The sequence below is a fragment of the Numenius arquata genome, unplaced genomic scaffold (assembly GCF_964106895.1).
Source record: "Numenius arquata unplaced genomic scaffold, bNumArq3.hap1.1 HAP1_SCAFFOLD_90, whole genome shotgun sequence".
In the NCBI taxonomy this organism is placed as follows: Eukaryota; Metazoa; Chordata; class Aves; order Charadriiformes; family Scolopacidae; genus Numenius; species Numenius arquata.
Genome location: NW_027415354.1, coordinates 224,658 through 244,039, shown reverse-complemented (window position 1 = coordinate 244,039; position 19,382 = coordinate 224,658). Strand labels below are relative to the sequence as shown.

Below are 19,382 nucleotides of genomic sequence, written 5' to 3'. Positions count from 1 at the left end.
GCAACCAAGAGTAAGCATATCTAGTTAATGGCTGCTTCATACTAGCTCCAGGTGAGAAACCAGAGAGGCAATACCTTACACCGGCAGATTGGCAGGTTGTCCAACACGGGGGTGAAGGGAGGCAGCAGCAGAGGTAGAATCATAGAATGGTTTGTGTTAGAAGGGGCCTTAAAGATCATCAAGTTCCAACCCCCCTGCCATGGGCAGGGACACCTCCCACTAGACCAGGTTGCTGACAGCCCCATCCAGCCTGGTCATGAACACCTCCAGGCATGGGGCATCCACAGCTTCTCTGGGCAACCAACCTCACAGTAAAGAATTTCTTCCTAATACCTAGTCTAAATGTCCCCTCTTTCAGTTCAAAACCCTTCCCCCTCCTCCTATGGCTCCACTCCCTGATCAAGAGTCCCTCTCCGTCTCTCGTGTAGTCCCCCTTTGGGTACTGGAAGGCTGCTATAAGGTCTCCCCGGAGCCTTCTCTTCTTCTCCAAGTGGAGAAGAGATGGCAAGTGCAGGCATCGAACCACCGATGACTGGTCCGTGAAGGTCCCCTGTGAGGTGCAACGTTGAAGAGGTTCTACTGGAAACTTCATAACCAGGTTTAATTAGGGAGAAGCAAGGGGTTCACAGCCTGGGTCTTGCAAGAGAGGGCATACCAGGCTTGCCCAAAGAGGTCTGCAGCTCCCTCCAAAGGTGAAATGAGCAGAGAACGCTTGGTGGCCCTGTAGAGAGGCCATACTTGGTGATGGGCAGGGAGACAGAGAGACTGCCAGGCTTGGCCAGGGGGATTTGGCTGAGTGAGGGTGACCACAGTGGAAAAAGAAGCACCATCCAGGAGGTCCCATGGTGTAATGGTAAGCACTCTGGACTCTGAATCCAGCGATCTGAGTGCAAACCTCAGTGGGGCCTGGTCCTTTTGGCTCCCTCACCATGCTTACACCCAATTCCCTTGACTTGCTCTTGGGTCAATTCTTTGATGCACTCACATCTTCCTTCTTTTCCTGCGCTTGCAGCACTGGCACTGACATCAGTGACCCTTCTACCCTGTGCCCACCAAGTCTCTGCAGCTTTCGTCAGAAATGGCCAGCGCTCCCTCTCTGCTGACTTCTGCTTGATGGCTGCTCCTGGATGAGGGCCTCCAGCAGGGCCTCAGAGAATCACACAGCAGACAGGGTGGAGACACGATGCAGTCTGAGCCTGAGCCCAGCTCAAAGCAAGGCCAAGTAGAGGCCGTTTTTCATCCTTTGTCTGGTTGGATGCTGCACATCTCCAGAGATGGAGACTCTGCAACCTCCCTGGGCACACGTTTCCCATCTTTGACCACCACTGTTTGTGGCAGTACTTGTATTTCCAATTCTGTCCAGTGCTTCTTGCTCTCTCCGTTGCTCTGAGGCATTTCTGACTTTCCCTTGCCTGCTTGCTTATTTTTGGTGCTCCGGCTCAGGGAGCTCCACCCACAGCTGGGAGTGCCCCATGCAGGGGGGCAGACTCACTGTCATGGGAGAGAGCAGGTTCTCCTTCTTCCTTTCAGCGGTGTTGGCCAGCCGAGGCGGGGGGGGAAACAAACCACCACGAGTCTCCAGCTACGCTGCACAAAGTCTTTAATGAGAAGGAGCAAATGCGGTGGCACAGGGCAGAGACCAAGACACACGTCTGCAGGGTTCGGGGAGGCAAAGAAAATGGCCCGCTGCCCAAGGAGAAGCTCCACACAAAGCGCTTGCCTTTTCCCATTCTGCTCTACCTGGTGGCAATCGCAGCCCACCAAGAGCAGTCCCTAACTCCAGCACCCTCTCCCCATCAGCAGGAGATTCAGCAAAGCAGAAAAGAACGAGCCCTTTCTCAAGGAGCTCAGAGCAAATCGGAGCCAGGGGAGGCACGGCGAGGCCTGCCATGCAGTGAGGAGCAGCGGGCGCAGGTCCCTCCTGCCTGCTGGGATGGGGACACCCAGCCCATCGGCAAGCCGCGGCCACACTCCTGCTGCAGAGTTCCCGTCTTCCTTCCCGCTCCAAAGGGGATGATGCGCCGGCTTCAGCAGTTCAGACTGCAGCGGGGGATAGGCAGACACAGCCCTGACCCCCCCAGACCAAGGGAGCCCCCAGAAGAGATGGGAACCCCCCCGGTGCTGAGGGAGCTCCCGACAGCAGCTGACAGAGAGGATCCCACGGCTGTGCTCTGCGGGAAAGAGGTGAGGATGGGGCCCGGCAGGGTCACCACCACCGGGGAAGCCTCGATGGCCACCGTCGAGTCAGCACAGCGGGTGACGCAGGGCTCGCTGCAGCTGCTTGCAAGTGGGGTTGGGCCACAGGCTCCGCAGGGGCGTGGGGGACAGGGTCTGAAGCAAGACATCTCTCGGTGAGGGAGGCAAAGCTGAAACACAGAGCAGGGAGGAAACACGGACTCCAACATCAGCCTGTCTATTGTTTCTTCCACTCTCGCTGAAGATATACTTTGCTGCCATGCACCTCTGTTTTGAGCTCCACATCCAGAAAGAACCTGCAGCTGATTTTACTAACGCGCACAACACCCTAGGGCTAGATCTGAAGGACTGGGAGCAAAGACCTGCCTAACTGACTACCGATTCCACCAGGACCTCCTCCTGCGTTTCCTGGTACGATAGCATGGGTAAAGATTGATGAAATGGACCCAGCTCAAACAGGCTGGGTTGAACAGCTATCTCAGAAATCACCTCTTATAAATGCACACTGTGCCTACAGCTCCCACAACACTCACTGTGCCCTCCGAGTTGCGCGGGATGGGAAGGCTGACCCCCTTTGAGATAGGACCCAGCACAGTGGGTGTAAAGCGCCTGTGGAAAGACTGATCACATTCCATCCCCAGAACTAACACTGCTGCATTGAAGAAGGCACTGGATGAGCTTGTCCAGTTGGTTAGAGAGCACGTGCTGCAGGTGCAAATTCTGGTGGGCAGACCTCCCTGCGGCTGAGCCCCATTGATCCCCTTCTGCTTGAAAGAACCCCTCCCTTCCCACCTCTCCCCGGCCACCACCATCAAAAGGCAAAGAGGTGGCAGCCCTCAAACAGTTCTGTTGTAGGGCCAGGCTGAGGCAGCCCAAGTGTCAGCCTGAGTAACCACCATGATAGCAGTTCAGCCCACGGGGAGAGATGGAGCGGACGCGGGCTTACCTTGCTCCTTGAGGAAAAGGAGGCAAGAGAGGAGCATGCGGAGCCAGGAGCAGCGCAGGCTTTTATGCTGCGTCCCAGAGCCCCATGGGGCCACAAACATTCCTTGCTCATGAAGCATCTGAACACCTAGCAGTTACTGCTCGCTGAAGCCCCAATGGTGATTAAGCCCTGGCCTCTTTCACCTGAAATGTTTTGCTCCAGCTGCATACCATCGAATGCCAATATATTTAATTTGTGTCCAGGCCTGCAAAAACCCACTGGCTCAGAGGTCTCAGGCTAGCTGGGCAGAGATTTTACGTGGCTTTCCATCACACGGATGACACTTGTTCCGTCGCCTTCTTCACGGTGAGCTTGGCCACCAGTCACGTTATTCAGCTATTAGGGACGCCTCCAGTCAGCTCTCAAGTGCTTTCAGTCCAGGGGCTCATGCTGACCCGGGGAGATACGCCTCTCCAGCGGGTCATTGTAGGCTCACAGGAGATGGTGGGAGAAGAGACTCATATCTCCAGGGATGTGGCAAAGCTCAACGGCAAGGAAAAACCATTGTGGGCTGAGGGCAAGCTTGAGGGCCTCAGGGACCTTGCTTACGCTCAGCAGGCTCTGCCAGAACCTGTCTTTTCTGCCCGCGAGCCCAGGGAACAAAGGCAGTTTCTTCACGATGAAGAGCAGAGGGTCGGGCAGGTCCCTCTCAACTAATCTCTCCCTGGGATCTCCATTGCCATGTACCCTGATGACTTGACCAGGCCCTCACGCTTCTTCCAACCAGGGGTTTGGGCTCAGCTTGGGAAGCGGAGAACCTGATGGAAAAGAGCAAATCAGCGCGTAGGAGGGTGATCAAAGAGATGCCCGCGTCCTCCCCTGAAGGGGAAAACCCGCACCCAAATTGACCTGTTTTGCTCAGTCAGTTCACCCCAGAGGCCAAAGGCTTGGATGGTCTGCTTTTGAGGAGAGCCTCGGGGCAGGGAGCCAAAAGCTCATGGCTCTCTTTTCTGGGTAAAGGATGGGGTGGCTCGTTCCCTGCATTTCACATTTCAAAGGGACATGGGATCGGTCTCCCAGAGCACCTGGGAGTCATCGTGATGTGGAAGAGTCGGGAAAAACCCTGAGCTCCAGGCAAACATGACTCATCATGCTGTGGACTTCAGTGGACACTGTGCCCCTGTCTCAGGCGTGACAGGGATACCAGAGCTCATAGCCTCATTCCTCTAAAAGTGCCGCTTTCCTCAAGGGCATTTCCTCAGGTTTTAGCACCGTTCCTGAATCAGCTGCTACTTCTGTCTAATCTTGTACTGCAGCTGCCTTCCTGGCCATTGCCTTTAAGTGGCTGCACTGGAGAGCAGATGCTAGGGTTATGGGGTAAGGTCTGCTGATGGGTTGAATGGAAGTTTTCTTGTCTTCTCTATAGTGATACCTCAAGGATTCCCTTTTCTTTACCTCATTCTCAGCTGAATTGTTTCATCCCACTTTAAAAACCCATCTACTTCTAGGTTTGATCTGCATGCACCAAGAGGTCGGAGTGTGCTTCATCTGCCACCTTGGAGAGCAACAGGGCTGCTGTGTGTAAGGAATCCACCTGCTCTGCATTTCAGTTTCATGCCAGTGACTAGAAGACCCTTCTGGCCAGAAGGCCTGGAGAGAGGAGAGAAAGTCTCTTCCAACACAGATTTCACTGTAAATCCTTGGGATGAGTCTTCACTCCTAACCCTATGGCTTTCTCCATCCTAGTCTGTTTGCTGCCATGCCCACTCGCAGGTCCAGCCAGGAGCAGGTCCGAGCAGGTATTCCCAGTGGGCACTGTATTGGCTGTATGTGGCCAGGCGTTGGTATGGAGGGCAGCGGGTGGCCTCTGTGAGAAGGGGTAAGGGGCTGCCCTGTGCTGGACCCAGCTGGATAACACTGAGCCAATTGCAACACTGAGCCAGGTTGCAATTTTCAGAAGGACCGCAGTCAGGAAGTATGAGCCACAGAAGAGGTCTGCTGGGTGAAGGTGGCTCTCTGGCTTGCCAAGGTCTGCCCTCAGACAGAAAGGCCTCAGGAGTGCAGGACCTGGATTGACCTGGTGTCCTGTGTGGGACAGCCTGGCCCGAGCTGCAGGTCCCAGGCCCTGGGGAGCTCTGGGAGGTCTCTGGCTGCACACTGAATCCTGTAAGGGGGGCACAAAGGGTTCTCCCCAGGGAGGAGCAGCATCAGAGCCTACAGCGGTAGGAGCAGTTACCATGAGCTTGGGGAAGCAAACAGGCTGGGGACCATGGCAGCCCCAGCAGCTGGTGCTGCCAGGAAGGAAACCAAAGAGAAAAGCGAGGAACCTGCCTGCACTGGCCCACTACACCCACTGGCCCACTACATCCACTGGCCCAGAATCCTTTCTCCCCGATTGCTGAGTAAGCCTAGCAGAGCCCCAGGAGCACCCTCCACTGCTTGGAGGAATGCTGTCTCAGCCCCACAAGGGGCATTCCTCCTCCTGCAGCTGCAGAGTATCTGCATACCAAACATACCTTCCCTGTTTCCAAGACCTTCGGGGACTGGGTCCTGCCATACTGCCTCGGTCCCAGCAGAAGTCGGCAGTCCAGCTTGTGCAATCAGTAACACGCTGCTTTGGGTCCTGGTGCCAACTCTTCCCTCTGTTGAACCTCATTCCCTGCCCTCTCTCTTCGTCCCCTCGTTCAGCAAGGTCAGGAGCTCGGCTAGGACTGCAACCAAGAGTAAGCATATCTAGTTAATGGCTGCTTCATACTAGCTCCAGGTGAGAAACCAGAGAGGCAATACCTTACACCGGCAGATTGGCAGGTTGTCCAACACGGGGGTGAAGGGAGGCAGCAGCAGAGGTAGAATCATAGAATGGTTTGTGTTAGAAGGGGCCTTAAAGATCATCAAGTTCCAACCCCCCTGCCATGGGCAGGGACACCTCCCACTAGACCAGGTTGCTGACAGCCCCATCCAGCCTGGTCATGAACACCTCCAGGCATGGGGCATCCACAGCTTCTCTGGGCAACCAACCTCACAGTAAAGAATTTCTTCCTAATACCTAGTCTAAATGTCCCCTCTTTCAGTTCAAAACCCTTCCCCCTCCTCCTATGGCTCCACTCCCTGATCAAGAGTCCCTCTCCGTCTCTCGTGTAGTCCCCCTTTGGGTACTGGAAGGCTGCTATAAGGTCTCCCCGGAGCCTTCTCTTCTTCTCCAAGTGGAGAAGAGATGGCAAGTGCAGGCATCGAACCACCGATGACTGGTCCGTGAAGGTCCCCTGTGAGGTGCAACGTTGAAGAGGTTCTACTGGAAACTTCATAACCAGGTTTAATTAGGGAGAAGCAAGGGGTTCACAGCCTGGGTCTTGCAAGAGAGGGCATACCAGGCTTGCCCAAAGAGGTCTGCAGCTCCCTCCAAAGGTGAAATGAGCAGAGAACGCTTGGTGGCCCTGTAGAGAGGCCATACTTGGTGATGGGCAGGGAGACAGAGAGACTGCCAGGCTTGGCCAGGGGGATTTGGCTGAGTGAGGGTGACCACAGTGGAAAAAGAAGCACCATCCAGGAGGTCCCATGGTGTAATGGTAAGCACTCTGGACTCTGAATCCAGCGATCTGAGTGCAAACCTCAGTGGGGCCTGGTCCTTTTGGCTCCCTCACCATGCTTACACCCAATTCCCTTGACTTGCTCTTGGGTCAATTCTTTGATGCACTCACATCTTCCTTCTTTTCCTGCGCTTGCAGCACTGGCACTGACATCAGTGACCCTTCTACCCTGTGCCCACCAAGTCTCTGCAGCTTTCGTCAGAAATGGCCAGCGCTCCCTCTCTGCTGACTTCTGCTTGATGGCTGCTCCTGGATGAGGGCCTCCAGCAGGGCCTCAGAGAATCACACAGCAGACAGGGTGGAGACACGATGCAGTCTGAGCCTGAGCCCAGCTCAAAGCAAGGCCAAGTAGAGGCCGTTTTTCATCCTTTGTCTGGTTGGATGCTGCACATCTCCAGAGATGGAGACTCTGCAACCTCCCTGGGCACACGTTTCCCATCTTTGACCACCACTGTTTGTGGCAGTACTTGTATTTCCAATTCTGTCCAGTGCTTCTTGCTCTCTCCGTTGCTCTGAGGCGTTTCTGACTTTCCCTTGCCTGCTTGCTTATTTTTGGTGCTCCGGCTCAGGGAGCTCCACCCACAGCTGGGAGTGCCCCATGCAGGGGGGCAGACTCACTGTCATGGGAGAGAGCAGGTTCTCCTTCTTCCTTTCAGCGGTGTTGGCCAGCCGAGGCGGGGGGGGAAACAAACCACCACGAGTCTCCAGCTATGCTGCACAAAGTCTTTAATGAGAAGGAGCAAATGCGGTGGCACAGGGCAGAGACCAAGACACACGTCTGCAGGGTTCGGGGAGGCAAAGAAAATGGCCCGCTGCCCAAGGAGAAGCTCCACACAAAGCGCTTGCCTTTTCCCATTCTGCTCTACCTGGTGGCAATCGCAGCCCACCAAGAGCAGTCCCTAACTCCAGCACCCTCTCCCCATCAGCAGGAGATTCAGCAAAGCAGAAAAGAACGAGCCCTTTCTCAAGGAGCTCAGAGCAAATCGGAGCCAGGGGAGGCACGGCGAGGCCTGCCATGCAGTGAGGAGCAGCGGGCGCAGGTCCCTCCTGCCTGCTGGGATGGGGACACCCAGCCCATCGGCAAGCCGCGGCCACACTCCTGCTGCAGAGTTCCCGTCTTCCTTCCCGCTCCAAAGGGGATGATGCGCCGGCTTCAGCAGTTCAGACTGCAGCGGGGGATAGGCAGACACAGCCCTGACCCCCCCAGACCAAGGGAGCCCCCAGAAGAGATGGGAACCCCCCCGGTGCTGAGGGAGCTCCCGACAGCAGCTGACAGAGAGGATCCCACGGCTGTGCTCTGCGGGAAAGAGGTGAGGATGGGGCCCGGCAGGGTCACCACCACCGGGGAAGCCTCGATGGCCACCGTCGAGTCAGCACAGCGGGTGACGCAGGGCTCGCTGCAGCTGCTTGCAAGTGGGGTTGGGCCACAGGCTCCGCAGGGGCGTGGGGGACAGGGTCTGAAGCAAGACATCTCTCGGTGAGGGAGGCAAAGCTGAAACACAGAGCAGGGAGGAAACACGGACTCCAACATCAGCCTGTCTATTGTTTCTTCCACTCTCGCTGAAGATATACTTTGCTGCCATGCACCTCTGTTTTGAGCTCCACATCCAGAAAGAACCTGCAGCTGATTTTACTAACGCGCACAACACCCTAGGGCTAGATCTGAAGGACTGGGAGCAAAGACCTGCCTAACTGACTACCGATTCCACCAGGACCTCCTCCTGCGTTTCCTGGTACGATAGCATGGGTAAAGATTGATGAAATGGACCCAGCTCAAACAGGCTGGGTTGAACAGCTATCTCAGAAATCACCTCTTATAAATGCACACTGTGCCTACAGCTCCCACAACACTCACTGTGCCCTCCGAGTTGCGCGGGATGGGAAGGCTGACCCCCTTTGAGATAGGACCCAGCACAGTGGGTGTAAAGCGCCTGTGGAAAGACTGATCACATTCCATCCCCAGAACTAACACTGCTGCATTGAAGAAGGCACTGGATGAGCTTGTCCAGTTGGTTAGAGAGCACGTGCTGCAGGTGCAAATTCTGGTGGGCAGACCTCCCTGCGGCTGAGCCCCATTGATCCCCTTCTGCTTGAAAGAACCCCTCCCTTCCCACCTCTCCCCGGCCACCACCATCAAAAGGCAAAGAGGTGGCAGCCCTCAAACAGTTCTGTTGTAGGGCCAGGCTGAGGCAGCCCAAGTGTCAGCCTGAGTAACCACCATGATAGCAGTTCAGCCCACGGGGAGAGATGGAGCGGACGCGGGCTTACCTTGCTCCTTGAGGAAAAGGAGGCAAGAGAGGAGCATGCGGAGCCAGGAGCAGCGCAGGCTTTTATGCTGCGTCCCAGAGCCCCATGGGGCCACAAACATTCCTTGCTCATGAAGCATCTGAACACCTAGCAGTTACTGCTCGCTGAAGCCCCAATGGTGATTAAGCCCTGGCCTCTTTCACCTGAAATGTTTTGCTCCAGCTGCATACCATCGAATGCCAATATATTTAATTTGTGTCCAGGCCTGCAAAAACCCACTGGCTCAGAGGTCTCAGGCTAGCTGGGCAGAGATTTTACGTGGCTTTCCATCACACGGATGACACTTGTTCCGTCGCCTTCTTCACGGTGAGCTTGGCCACCAGTCACGTTATTCAGCTATTAGGGACGCCTCCAGTCAGCTCTCAAGTGCTTTCAGTCCAGGGGCTCATGCTGACCCGGGGAGATACGCCTCTCCAGCGGGTCATTGTAGGCTCACAGGAGATGGTGGGAGAAGAGACTCATATCTCCAGGGATGTGGCAAAGCTCAACGGCAAGGAAAAACCATTGTGGGCTGAGGGCAAGCTTGAGGGCCTCAGGGACCTTGCTTACGCTCAGCAGGCTCTGCCAGAACCTGTCTTTTCTGCCCGCGAGCCCAGGGAACAAAGGCAGTTTCTTCACGATGAAGAGCAGAGGGTCGGGCAGGTCCCTCTCAACTAATCTCTCCCTGGGATCTCCATTGCCATGTACCCTGATGACTTGACCAGGCCCTCACGCTTCTTCCAACCAGGGGTTTGGGCTCAGCTTGGGAAGCGGAGAACCTGATGGAAAAGAGCAAATCAGCGCGTAGGAGGGTGATCAAAGAGATGCCCGCGTCCTCCCCTGAAGGGGAAAACCCGCACCCAAATTGACCTGTTTTGCTCAGTCAGTTCACCCCAGAGGCCAAAGGCTTGGATGGTCTGCTTTTGAGGAGAGCCTCGGGGCAGGGAGCCAAAAGCTCATGGCTCTCTTTTCTGGGTAAAGGATGGGGTGGCTCGTTCCCTGCATTTCACATTTCAAAGGGACATGGGATCGGTCTCCCAGAGCACCTGGGAGTCATCGTGATGTGGAAGAGTCGGGAAAAACCCTGAGCTCCAGGCAAACATGACTCATCATGCTGTGGACTTCAGTGGACACTGTGCCCCTGTCTCAGGCGTGACAGGGATACCAGAGCTCATAGCCTCATTCCTCTAAAAGTGCCGCTTTCCTCAAGGGCATTTCCTCAGGTTTTAGCACCGTTCCTGAATCAGCTGCTACTTCTGTCTAATCTTGTACTGCAGCTGCCTTCCTGGCCATTGCCTTTAAGTGGCTGCACTGGAGAGCAGATGCTAGGGTTATGGGGTAAGGTCTGCTGATGGGTTGAATGGAAGTTTTCTTGTCTTCTCTATAGTGATACCTCAAGGATTCCCTTTTCTTTACCTCATTCTCAGCTGAATTGTTTCATCCCACTTTAAAAACCCATCTACTTCTAGGTTTGATCTGCATGCACCAAGAGGTCGGAGTGTGCTTCATCTGCCACCTTGGAGAGCAACAGGGCTGCTGTGTGTAAGGAATCCACCTGCTCTGCATTTCAGTTTCATGCCAGTGACTAGAAGACCCTTCTGGCCAGAAGGCCTGGAGAGAGGAGAGAAAGTCTCTTCCAACACAGATTTCACTGTAAATCCTTGGGATGAGTCTTCACTCCTAACCCTATGGCTTTCTCCATCCTAGTCTGTTTGCTGCCATGCCCACTCGCAGGTCCAGCCAGGAGCAGGTCCGAGCAGGTATTCCCAGTGGGCACTGTATTGGCTGTATGTGGCCAGGCGTTGGTATGGAGGGCAGCGGGTGGCCTCTGTGAGAAGGGGTAAGGGGCTGCCCTGTGCTGGACCCAGCTGGATAACACTGAGCCAATTGCAACACTGAGCCAGGTTGCAATTTTCAGAAGGACCGCAGTCAGGAAGTATGAGCCACAGAAGAGGTCTGCTGGGTGAAGGTGGCTCTCTGGCTTGCCAAGGTCTGCCCTCAGACAGAAAGGCCTCAGGAGTGCAGGACCTGGATTGACCTGGTGTCCTGTGTGGGACAGCCTGGCCCGAGCTGCAGGTCCCAGGCCCTGGGGAGCTCTGGGAGGTCTCTGGCTGCACACTGAATCCTGTAAGGGGGGCACAAAGGGTTCTCCCCAGGGAGGAGCAGCATCAGAGCCTACAGCGGTAGGAGCAGTTACCATGAGCTTGGGGAAGCAAACAGGCTGGGGACCATGGCAGCCCCAGCAGCTGGTGCTGCCAGGAAGGAAACCAAAGAGAAAAGCGAGGAACCTGCCTGCACTGGCCCACTACACCCACTGGCCCACTACATCCACTGGCCCAGAATCCTTTCTCCCCGATTGCTGAGTAAGCCTAGCAGAGCCCCAGGAGCACCCTCCACTGCTTGGAGGAATGCTGTCTCAGCCCCACAAGGGGCATTCCTCCTCCTGCAGCTGCAGAGTATCTGCATACCAAACATACCTTCCCTGTTTCCAAGACCTTCGGGGACTGGGTCCTGCCATACTGCCTCGGTCCCAGCAGAAGTCGGCAGTCCAGCTTGTGCAATCAGTAACACGCTGCTTTGGGTCCTGGTGCCAACTCTTCCCTCTGTTGAACCTCATTCCCTGCCCTCTCTCTTCGTCCCCTCGTTCAGCAAGGTCAGGAGCTCGGCTAGGACTGCAACCAAGAGTAAGCATATCTAGTTAATGGCTGCTTCATACTAGCTCCAGGTGAGAAACCAGAGAGGCAATACCTTACACCGGCAGATTGGCAGGTTGTCCAACACGGGGGTGAAGGGAGGCAGCAGCAGAGGTAGAATCATAGAATGGTTTGTGTTAGAAGGGGCCTTAAAGATCATCAAGTTCCAACCCCCCTGCCATGGGCAGGGACACCTCCCACTAGACCAGGTTGCTGACAGCCCCATCCAGCCTGGTCATGAACACCTCCAGGCATGGGGCATCCACAGCTTCTCTGGGCAACCAACCTCACAGTAAAGAATTTCTTCCTAATACCTAGTCTAAATGTCCCCTCTTTCAGTTCAAAACCCTTCCCCCTCCTCCTATGGCTCCACTCCCTGATCAAGAGTCCCTCTCCGTCTCTCGTGTAGTCCCCCTTTGGGTACTGGAAGGCTGCTATAAGGTCTCCCCGGAGCCTTCTCTTCTTCTCCAAGTGGAGAAGAGATGGCAAGTGCAGGCATCGAACCACCGATGACTGGTCCGTGAAGGTCCCCTGTGAGGTGCAACGTTGAAGAGGTTCTACTGGAAACTTCATAACCAGGTTTAATTAGGGAGAAGCAAGGGGTTCACAGCCTGGGTCTTGCAAGAGAGGGCATACCAGGCTTGCCCAAAGAGGTCTGCAGCTCCCTCCAAAGGTGAAATGAGCAGAGAACGCTTGGTGGCCCTGTAGAGAGGCCATACTTGGTGATGGGCAGGGAGACAGAGAGACTGCCAGGCTTGGCCAGGGGGATTTGGCTGAGTGAGGGTGACCACAGTGGAAAAAGAAGCACCATCCAGGAGGTCCCATGGTGTAATGGTAAGCACTCTGGACTCTGAATCCAGCGATCTGAGTGCAAACCTCAGTGGGGCCTGGTCCTTTTGGCTCCCTCACCATGCTTACACCCAATTCCCTTGACTTGCTCTTGGGTCAATTCTTTGATGCACTCACATCTTCCTTCTTTTCCTGCGCTTGCAGCACTGGCACTGACATCAGTGACCCTTCTACCCTGTGCCCACCAAGTCTCTGCAGCTTTCGTCAGAAATGGCCAGCGCTCCCTCTCTGCTGACTTCTGCTTGATGGCTGCTCCTGGATGAGGGCCTCCAGCAGGGCCTCAGAGAATCACACAGCAGACAGGGTGGAGACACGATGCAGTCTGAGCCTGAGCCCAGCTCAAAGCAAGGCCAAGTAGAGGCCGTTTTTCATCCTTTGTCTGGTTGGATGCTGCACATCTCCAGAGATGGAGACTCTGCAACCTCCCTGGGCACACGTTTCCCATCTTTGACCACCACTGTTTGTGGCAGTACTTGTATTTCCAATTCTGTCCAGTGCTTCTTGCTCTCTCCGTTGCTCTGAGGCGTTTCTGACTTTCCCTTGCCTGCTTGCTTATTTTTGGTGCTCCGGCTCAGGGAGCTCCACCCACAGCTGGGAGTGCCCCATGCAGGGGGGCAGACTCACTGTCATGGGAGAGAGCAGGTTCTCCTTCTTCCTTTCAGCGGTGTTGGCCAGCCGAGGCGGGGGGGGAAACAAACCACCACGAGTCTCCAGCTACGCTGCACAAAGTCTTTAATGAGAAGGAGCAAATGCGGTGGCACAGGGCAGAGACCAAGACACACGTCTGCAGGGTTCGGGGAGGCAAAGAAAATGGCCCGCTGCCCAAGGAGAAGCTCCACACAAAGCGCTTGCCTTTTCCCATTCTGCTCTACCTGGTGGCAATCACAGCCCACCAAGAGCAGTCCCTAACTCCAGCACCCTCTCCCCATCAGCAGGAGATTCAGCAAAGCAGAAAAGAACGAGCCCTTTCTCAAGGAGCTCAGAGCAAATCGGAGCCAGGGGAGGCACGGCGAGGCCTGCCATGCAGTGAGGAGCAGCGGGCGCAGGTCCCTCCTGCCTGCTGGGATGGGGACACCCAGCCCATCGGCAAGCCGCGGCCACACTCCTGCTGCAGAGTTCCCGTCTTCCTTCCCGCTCCAAAGGGGATGATGCGCCGGCTTCAGCAGTTCAGACTGCAGCGGGGGATAGGCAGACACAGCCCTGACCCCCCCAGACCAAGGGAGCCCCCAGAAGAGATGGGAACCCCCCCGGTGCTGAGGGAGCTCCCGACAGCAGCTGACAGAGAGGATCCCACGGCTGTGCTCTGCGGGAAAGAGGTGAGGATGGGGCCCGGCAGGGTCACCACCACCGGGGAAGCCTCGATGGCCACCGTCGAGTCAGCACAGCGGGTGACGCAGGGCTCGCTGCAGCTGCTTGCAAGTGGGGTTGGGCCACAGGCTCCGCAGGGGCGTGGGGGACAGGGTCTGAAGCAAGACATCTCTCGGTGAGGGAGGCAAAGCTGAAACACAGAGCAGGGAGGAAACACGGACTCCAACATCAGCCTGTCTATTGTTTCTTCCACTCTCGCTGAAGATATACTTTGCTGCCATGCACCTCTGTTTTGAGCTCCACATCCAGAAAGAACCTGCAGCTGATTTTACTAACGTGCACAACACCCTAGGGCTAGATCTGAAGGACTGGGAGCAAAGACCTGCCTAACTGACTACCGATTCCACCAGGACCTCCTCCTGCGTTTCCTGGTACGATAGCATGGGTAAAGATTGATGAAATGGACCCAGCTCAAACAGGCTGGGTTGAACAGCTATCTCAGAAATCACCTCTTATAAATGCACACTGTGCCTACAGCTCCCACAACACTCACTGTGCCCTCCGAGTTGCGCGGGATGGGAAGGCTGACCCCCTTTGAGATAGGACCCAGCACAGTGGGTGTAAAGCGCCTGTGGAAAGACTGATCACATTCCATCCCCAGAACTAACACTGCTGCATTGAAGAAGGCACTGGATGAGCTTGTCCAGTTGGTTAGAGAGCACGTGCTGCAGGTGCAAATTCTGGTGGGCAGACCTCCCTGCGGCTGAGCCCCATTGATCCCCTTCTGCTTGAAAGAACCCCTCCCTTCCCACCTCTCCCCGGCCACCACCATCAAAAGGCAAAGAGGTGGCAGCCCTCAAACAGTTCTGTTGTAGGGCCAGGCTGAGGCAGCCCAAGTGTCAGCCTGAGTAACCACCATGATAGCAGTTCAGCCCACGGGGAGAGATGGAGCGGACGCGGGCTTACCTTGCTCCTTGAGGAAAAGGAGGCAAGAGAGGAGCATGCGGAGCCAGGAGCAGCGCAGGCTTTTATGCTGCGTCCCAGAGCCCCATGGGGCCACAAACATTCCTTGCTCATGAAGCATCTGAACACCTAGCAGTTACTGCTCGCTGAAGCCCCAATGGTGATTAAGCCCTGGCCTCTTTCACCTGAAATGTTTTGCTCCAGCTGCATACCATCGAATGCCAATATATTTAATTTGTGTCCAGGCCTGCAAAAACCCACTGGCTCAGAGGTCTCAGGCTAGCTGGGCAGAGATTTTACGTGGCTTTCCATCACACGGATGACACTTGTTCCGTCGCCTTCTTCACGGTGAGCTTGGCCACCAGTCACGTTATTCAGCTATTAGGGACGCCTCCAGTCAGCTCTCAAGTGCTTTCAGTCCAGGGGCTCATGCTGACCCGGGGAGATACGCCTCTCCAGCGGGTCATTGTAGGCTCACAGGAGATGGTGGGAGAAGAGACTCATATCTCCAGGGATGTGGCAAAGCTCAACGGCAAGGAAAAACCATTGTGGGCTGAGGGCAAGCTTGAGGGCCTCAGGGACCTTGCTTACGCTCAGCAGGCTCTGCCAGAACCTGTCTTTTCTGCCCGCGAGCCCAGGGAACAAAGGCAGTTTCTTCACGATGAAGAGCAGAGGGTCGGGCAGGTCCCTCTCAACTAATCTCTCCCTGGGATCTCCATTGCCATGTACCCTGATGACTTGACCAGGCCCTCACGCTTCTTCCAACCAGGGGTTTGGGCTCAGCTTGGGAAGCGGAGAACCTGATGGAAAAGAGCAAATCAGCGCGTAGGAGGGTGATCAAAGAGATGCCCGCGTCCTCCCCTGAAGGAGAAAACCCGCACCCAAATTGACCTGTTTTGCTCAGTCAGTTCACCCCAGAGGCCAAAGGCTTGGATGGTCTGCTTTTGAGGAGAGCCTCGGGGCAGGGAGCCAAAAGCTCATGGCTCTCTTTTCTGGGTAAAGGATGGGGTGGCTCGTTCCCTGCATTTCACATTTCAAAGGGACATGGGATCGGTCTCCCAGAGCACCTGGGAGTCATCGTGATGTGGAAGAGTCGGGAAAAACCCTGAGCTCCAGGCAAACATGACTCATCATGCTGTGGACTTCAGTGGACACTGTGCCCCTGTCTCAGGCGTGACAGGGATACCAGAGCTCATAGCCTCATTCCTCTAAAAGTGCCGCTTTCCTCAAGGGCATTTCCTCAGGTTTTAGCACCGTTCCTGAATCAGCTGCTACTTCTGTCTAATCTTGTACTGCAGCTGCCTTCCTGGCCATTGCCTTTAAGTGGCTGCACTGGAGAGCAGATGCTAGGGTTATGGGGTAAGGTCTGCTGATGGGTTGAATGGAAGTTTTCTTGTCTTCTCTATAGTGATACCTCAAGGATTCCCTTTTCTTTACCTCATTCTCAGCTGAATTGTTTCATCCCACTTTAAAAACCCATCTACTTCTAGGTTTGATCTGCATGCACCAAGAGGTCGGAGTGTGCTTCATCTGCCACCTTGGAGAGCAACAGGGCTGCTGTGTGTAAGGAATCCACCTGCTCTGCATTTCAGTTTCATGCCAGTGACTAGAAGACCCTTCTGGCCAGAAGGCCTGGAGAGAGGAGAGAAAGTCTCTTCCAACACAGATTTCACTGTAAATCCTTGGGATGAGTCTTCACTCCTAACCCTATGGCTTTCTCCATCCTAGTCTGTTTGCTGCCATGCCCACTCGCAGGTCCAGCCAGGAGCAGGTCCGAGCAGGTATTCCCAGTGGGCACTGTATTGGCTGTATGTGGCCAGGCGTTGGTATGGAGGGCAGCGGGTGGCCTCTGTGAGAAGGGGTAAGGGGCTGCCCTGTGCTGGACCCAGCTGGATAACACTGAGCCAATTGCAACACTGAGCCAGGTTGCAATTTTCAGAAGGACCGCAGTCAGGAAGTATGAGCCACAGAAGAGGTCTGCTGGGTGAAGGTGGCTCTCTGGCTTGCCAAGGTCTGCCCTCAGACAGAAAGGCCTCAGGAGTGCAGGACCTGGATTGACCTGGTGTCCTGTGTGGGACAGCCTGGCCCGAGCTGCAGGTCCCAGGCCCTGGGGAGCTCTGGGAGGTCTCTGGCTGCACACTGAATCCTGTAAGGGGGGCACAAAGGGTTCTCCCCAGGGAGGAGCAGCATCAGAGCCTACAGCGGTAGGAGCAGTTACCATGAGCTTGGGGAAGCAAACAGGCTGGGGACCATGGCAGCCCCAGCAGCTGGTGCTGCCAGGAAGGAAACCAAAGAGAAAAGCGAGGAACCTGCCTGCACTGGCCCACTACACCCACTGGCCCACTACATCCACTGGCCCAGAATCCTTTCTCCCCGATTGCTGAGTAAGCCTAGCAGAGCCCCAGGAGCACCCTCCACTGCTTGGAGGAATGCTGTCTCAGCCCCACAAGGGGCATTCCTCCTCCTGCAGCTGCAGAGTATCTGCATACCAAACATACCTTCCCTGTTTCCAAGACCTTCGGGGACTGGGTCCTGCCATACTGCCTCGGTCCCAGCAGAAGTCGGCAGTCCAGCTTGTGCAATCAGTAACACGCTGCTTTGGGTCCTGGTGCCAACTCTTCCCTCTGTTGAACCTCATTCCCTGCCCTCTCTCTTCGTCCCCTCGTTCAGCAAGGTCAGGAGCTCGGCTAGGACTGCAACCAAGAGTAAGCATATCTAGTTAATGGCTGCTTCATACTAGCTCCAGGTGAGAAACCAGAGAGGCAATACCTTACACCGGCAGATTGGCAGGTTGTCCAACACGGGGGTGAAGGGAGGCAGCAGCAGAGGTAGAATCATAGAATGGTTTGTGTTAGAAGGGGCCTTAAAGATCATCAAGTTCCAACCCCCCTGCCATGGGCAGGGACACCTCCCACTAGACCAGGTTGCTGACAGCCCCATCCAGCCTGGTCATGAACACCTCCAGGCATGGGGCATCCACAGCTTCTCTGGGCAACCAACCTCACAGTAAAGAATTTCTTCCTAATACCTAGTCTAAATGTCCCCTCTTTCAGTTCAAAACCCTTCCCCCTCCTCCTATGGCTCCACTCCCTGATCAAGAGTCCCTCTCCGTCTCTCGTGTAGTCCCCCTTTGGGTACTGGAAGGCTGCTATAAGGTCTCCCCGGAGCCTTCTCTTCTTCTCCAAGTGGAGAAGAGATGGCAAGTGCAGGCATCGAACCACCGATGACTGGTCCGTGAAGGTCCCCTGTGAGGTGCAACGTTGAAGAGGTTCTACTGGAAACTTCATAACCAGGTTTAATTAGGGAGAAGCAAGGGGTTCACAGCCTGGGTCTTGCAAGAGAGGGCATACCAGGCTTGCCCAAAGAGGTCTGCAGCTCCCTCCAAAGGTGAAATGAGCAGAGAACGCTTGGTGGCCCTGTAGAGAGGCCATACTTGGTGATGGGCAGGGAGACAGAGAGACTGCCAGGCTTGGCCAGGGGGATTTGGCTGAGTGAGGGTGACCACAGTGGAAAAAGAAGCACCATCCAGGAGGTCCCATGGTGTAATGGTAAGCACTCTGGACTCTGAATCCAGCGATCTGAGTGCAAACCTCAGTGGGGCCTGGTCCTTTTGGCTCCCTCACCATGCTTACACCCAATTCCCTTGACTTGCTCTTGGGTCAATTCTTTGATGCACTCACATCTTCCTTCTTTTCCTGCGCTTGCAGCACTGGCACTGACATCAGTGACCCTTCTACCCTGTGCCCACCAAGTCTCTGCAGCTTTCGTCAGAAATGGCCAGCGCTCCCTCTCTGCTGACTTCTGCTTGATGGCTGCTCCTGGATGAGGGCCTCCAGCAGGGCCTCAGAGAATCACACAGCAGACAGGGTGGAGACACGATGCAGTCTGAGCCTGAGCCCAGCTCAAAGCAAGGCCAAGTAGAGGCCGTTTTTCATCCTTTGTCTGGTTGGATGCTGCACATCTCCAGAGATGGAGACTCTGCAACCTCCCTGGGCACACGTTTCCCATCTTTGACCACCACTGTTTGTGGCAGTACTTGTATTTCCAATTCTGTCCAGTGCTTCTTGCTCTCTCCGTTGCTCTGAGGCGTTTCTGACTTTCCCTTGCCTGCTTGCTTATTTTTGGTGCTCCGGCTCAGGGAGCTCCACCCACAGCTGGGAGTGCCCCATGCAGGGGGGCAGACTCACTGTCATGGGAGAGAGCAGGTTCTCCTTCTTCCTTTCAGCGGTGTTGGCCAGCCGAGGCGGGGGGGGAAACAAACCACCACGAGTCTCCAGCTACGCTGCACAAAGTCTTTAATGAGAAGGAGCAAATGCGGTGGCACAGGGCAGAGACCAAGACACACGTCTGCAGGGTTCGGGGAGGCAAAGAAAATGGCCCGCTGCCCAAGGAGAAGCTCCACACAAAGCGCTTGCCTTTTCCCATTCTGCTCTACCTGGTGGCAATCGCAGCCCACCAAGAGCAGTCCCTAACTCCAGCACCCTCTCCCCATCAGCAGGAGATTCAGCAAAGCAGAAAAGAACGAGCCCTTTCTCAAGGAGCTCAGAGCAAATCGGAGCCAGGGGAGGCACGGCG

At 55.4% G+C, this 19,382-nt stretch overlaps 2 non-coding genes across 2 annotated transcripts; both read left to right on the top strand.

The window, feature by feature from the left end:
• Positions 1-12,504: 12,504 nt before the first annotated feature.
• On the top strand, positions 12,505-12,576 carry TRNAQ-CUG (transfer RNA glutamine (anticodon CUG)). The gene has a single exon. It is a non-coding gene; the product is annotated as a tRNA-Gln (tRNA).
• Positions 12,577-18,338: 5,762 nt separating this feature from the next.
• Positions 18,339-18,410, top strand: TRNAQ-CUG (transfer RNA glutamine (anticodon CUG)). The gene has a single exon. It is a non-coding gene; the product is annotated as a tRNA-Gln (tRNA).
• Positions 18,411-19,382: the final 972 nt, after the last annotated feature.